Here is a 4,968-nt window from a genome sequence, read left to right as displayed (position 1 = left end):
AGGGAAGTGGGGGGCGCTATGGGGGACTTTTGGGATAGCATTGGAAATGTAATTGAGGAAAATATGTAATAAAAATATTAAAAATCAAAAAAAAAGAAACTTAGACAAGAAAATTATTCTGTATTTGCCAAGGATAATATATGCACAGAGCACAAAGAATCCATAAACTACAAGCTATAACAACTCTAACACAGGATCATACCATAAAACCATAATATTAGTCATCAAATAGAAGATATGAATGCAATTATTAGTTTATAAAATTAAAATGAATAAGCTGATAAAACACATAAACTTAGATCTAATTTATGTGTGAGCAATGTCTTTAATTGTTACATAAGAAGACAATGTCACATAAAGTTTAGTCCTCCCTGGGTGATTCATAACATTAAAATGTTACAAGACAATATTACTAATTATTTTCTTGGTGTTTGGCAAGTTAATTTTAATATTTATTTGAAGAAACAAATAATCAGAAAACACAACAATCCAAATATGCAGTCCTTATCAGTTATTAAAATCTGTTCTAGAGTCTCTATTTGTAAATCTGTTTCCCATTGCACACACGCATAATGAGATCAAGAGAACAGAATTCATATGTAGGCTTTATTGCATGTCAAAATGTGGTCTCTGTGGGGGCAGTATTTGAATGGGAAAGGTGGATTTTTTAATAAATTCCTGTTTGGTAAGTGAATCACAGGTAAAATTGATTAAGTTCTGTTCATTTTTTGTGATGCTTTCGATGAAGCTCTGGAAATACAGGTGTTGGCATACATTGCTGCTTGAAAATGCAAAACATTTAATAGAAGAGTTTGACAGTATCCTGCATCTGCCTTTGACCTAGCCATTTTATTTCTAGGCGTCTATCACGTTCACTTGGACGACATATACATAAAAGCATATGCACAGTCCTATTTCTGCCAACACATTTCTAAAGGCATATGATGTAAACAGACACATTTGTCTCTGAACTCTGAAACCATTCACTTAGGAGTGTCTTGGTATGAAGACTGGTCTATCTTGCTGGCCTCTGCAAGTGTCTGCAGGGCCACTGTAGCTAAATTGGATCCCTTGTGGAAAATCTAGGCTGATGTCTTACAATGGTTTGTGAGTACCTAAACAACAACACTCCTTTCCAACAAGACCTTGTTCCCTGCTGCTGTAAATATGGTCCTTGTCATGCCCTAAGTACTTTTCTCTGGAGGCTGACATGTTGGTTATACAGTTAATTTGGAAGAACAATTAATATCCAGGAAAAAGTGAATTTTTAATTAGTAGTGTTGGGTTAACTAGTTAAGTGCAGGAGAATAGATAAACCTGACTCTACTGCCTAGCAATAAGCCTAGGTCAGTAATTTTGAGATTTTATATTTTCCTTGAAGGAAATGAGTTAACTAGAGAAAATCAGACTATCAGTATAAACAACTATCTATGTATATATGCCAAGATAGAAAGGGTAGAAGTGGCAACTAGTAGACAGAAGCCGCCTATGGATGGAATGTAGCACTGGGACACAGGTGTCAGCAAAAAGGGGCATAGCTTGACTGAGTTGGGCACCTCAGAACTTGGAATCATAAGTAGACATGGCCTCCAAACTTGAGGTGAGGGGGTCACCAACAAACTTGTTCTTGTAGGTGCCTCTGGTAGCATAAAGTCTCATATGTGAGGATTAGAAAACTCAAATTTTGTATTAGAGCATTTAAAAAAAAAAAACCCATTTAGCAATTAATTAAACTTCTCTATATAAAACCTAATTAAAAATTAAAAATCTGGTGTGAGAATATTGTTTTTTTATTATTAAAGCTAATAAATGAAGGAAATGAAAGAGGCAAAATGCAGTGCTGCCCAATTTGAAGAGCATATCCAGGCAATGGCAGTTTCTGACTATTAATATAACAAAGTAAAACGTGTTTACTGAGAGAATCAAAACAGATCTATGGCCTTCCCACCCCAGACTCCTTAAAACTGATCTAAACCTTACTAACCAACTTACTGGTTATGAGGAGGCACAGAAAGTCTTTAATATGTAAAGAAAAGTTATGACTGAAAATTTCTTGACCAATGTCAGTTTCTTGTATACAAATGGCAGAGAAAACCAAAGTACTGTGGAGGCATCCATTAACTGAGTGTAAAGAGTTATAATAACAGTATTGTATGTGAACTTCTAAAATTCAGTAGACTAGTCAGAGACCACTGCAAAATAATCCACTGTGCAGCCTGGCAGCAGAACTCAAAACAAAACAAAAATAAAAATAAAAATAAAAAAAAACCCAAAACACGCATTCATTGCTCAAAACATTAAAGATGGAGTTGTAGGCACAGAAATTTGTTGACTTATTTTCTTATCACTTCTGGTTGTATATGAGTATTTTATATGTGAACGTTTCCTTTAGTTCCTGTTTTAAATGCTCAAGCAATATAGAGTTAAGCTAAAAGTGATAGTCCCCCACACAATATTCTTTCAACTAGAAACTTTTCCCAATTTTGGAATTGATTTTTGAATAGTTCTTCTTACTCTGCATAAAATACAGGTATGTTTTTGTGTTAATACATTTTCAGCCACTATCTACGGATACTATTGTATGATAATGAATTTCAAGTAATAAAATTTTCCCACTTAACACTGTTACTGATAGGGAAATAGTATACTTTCAAGCTGCTTTGAGTTTTTTGTTTTTTTGTTTTTGTCAAAAATCCTTTCTTGTAATAAATTAATTCTGTCTCTTGATAGCTGGTATCTTGTTCAATATTGCTCATCCTGATCTTGCTAGAGGTTTTTCTTCAATTTTTGGCGTTTCCTGGTTGTCTTTTCACATTGAGCATTACAAGGAAGATTAGCTTTATACATGGTGTTTGCTAACTGGCAGACCTAATTTTAGAAAAATAAGGACATAGCATGAATTTTTCTTTAGTGGTTGTATTGGAACAGTTTTGCTTTGGATATAAGTGTTTTAGTTTCGGGTTCTATTGCTGTGAAGAGATACCGTGACCATAGCAAGTCTTATAAAAGAAAGCATTCAATTGGTGTAAAAAGTGATCTGTTGTTCTTTACAGCCCCTGCTTCTGGAATAATGACTCTGAATATTTATTAGTAAACACCTAAATCATAAGCTGTGGCTCATTCCCTGACTAGCTCAGAACTTATTTAACCTACTCAGACTATTCTATGTCTTCCACTTGGTTATTTACCTCTTCTTCAGTCACACCTTTCTTCAGTGTCTCTGAGCGTTCCCCAGTGAACCCCTTCTATGTCTCTTTAGTCTCTCACAATTTCCCAGAATCTTCTCTCTTTCTGCCAGTGTTCCACCTCCTGTTTCCTGCCTCAGTCCATTGGTCATAGGCTTTTTTTATTGACAGGTGGTGCTTATAAGAGGTTCTCTCTACAAATTGGCTTACAGTTCAGAGGTTGTGTCCATTATCATCGTAGCATCACAAACAGACATTGTACTGAAGAGATATCTCAGAGTTCTCCATCCAGATTGGCAGGCAACAGGGAGAGAGTGACACACGGGGCCTTGATCTGAGCATCTGATAGGACAAAGCCCACCTGCAGTAGCACACTGCCTCCAACAATACCATACCATACCTACTCTAACCATGCCACACCTCCTAGTATTAGTATGAGTCTATGGGTGCCAGTGGCATTCAAATCACAACAACGTGTATTAATTATGCTGGCTTCCCCATAAAGAGCCATTACAGTTTCATTAGAACAGTGTCTCTTCATTGTGTAGGATGGCACTGCCCAGCAACAGGAGTGGATGAGCACTATGCCGTCCCCTTCACCTCTGGGAGGCCAGCTGCTTCTATTTCTGAAACAATTCTTATTCCAGTCTGCGAGGTTTGTTTTCTTTCACCCTGGTTAATAAGAGTTTTGTCTGCTGAAAGCTCCCATTCTCTCAAGATTACTTGTACGTATTACTATTTATTGTCTCTTTATGAGGCTATGGGGTAAGGATAAAAGAGGCATTTAGTCTCACACTTCTAAAATTAATCGTATTGTATGGTTTTACAGCAGGCATATCATCTTCGAAGAAAACCTGCGTTACTTAGAATCTTATAAATACATTTTAATCACCATAGGTGTCATTATTGATAATGAAATGTTTCTTTTTCCCATAAAGCTCTCTTTTATTTCTGCAAATATAGCTTTAGTATAATAGTATATCCTACCTTTGTCACAAATATTATGGTGAATATTTTCTTTTCTTACATTCTACTTTTTATTATTTTATGTATTTACATTTCAAATGTTGTCCCCTTACCAGTCTCCCTTATGCAAATCCCCACCCCAAAAGACTTCCCCTTGCCTCTAAGAGGGTGCTTCCCTACCCAGTCACCCACTCCCAGCTCACCCCTCTAGTATCCCCCTTCCCTGAGGCAACAAGCCTTCACAGGATCAAGCACCTCCCATCTCATTGAAGCCAGATAAGGCAGTCCTCTGCTGCATATGTAGAGGGACCATGGACTGGCCTATGTATACTCATTGTTTGGTGGCTTAGAGCTTTGTGAGGTCTGGTTAGTTGATACTGCACTTCTTCCCATGGGGTTGCAATCCCCTTCAGCTCCTTCAGCCTTTCCCTGAACTCTTCCATTGGGGTTCCCAGGCTCAGTCCAATGGTTGGCTGTGAGTATCTGCATCTGCCTTAGTGAGGTACTGGCAGAGCTTCTCAGAGGACATAAAAAAGATGTATCAGGCTTTTGTCTGCAAGCACATTTGGCATCAGTAATAGTGACAGGGTTTGGTGTCTACAGATAGGACAGATCCCAAAGTGGGATGGTCTCTGGATGGCCTTTCCTTCAGTTTCTGCTCCATGCTTTGTCCCAGTGTTTCCTTTAGACAGCAACAATTATGGGTTAAGATTTTTGAGATGGGTGGGTGACCCCATCCTTCCACTGAGGGCCATGTCTATCTATTGGAGTAGGTGTCTTCAGATTCTACTTCCCTGCTGTTGGGTATTTCAGCATT

This window comes from Mus caroli, chromosome 5 (assembly GCF_900094665.2).
Source record: "Mus caroli chromosome 5, CAROLI_EIJ_v1.1, whole genome shotgun sequence".
Lineage (NCBI taxonomy): Eukaryota > Metazoa > Chordata > Mammalia > Rodentia > Muridae > Mus > Mus caroli.
This window is presented reverse-complemented; position numbering follows the sequence as displayed.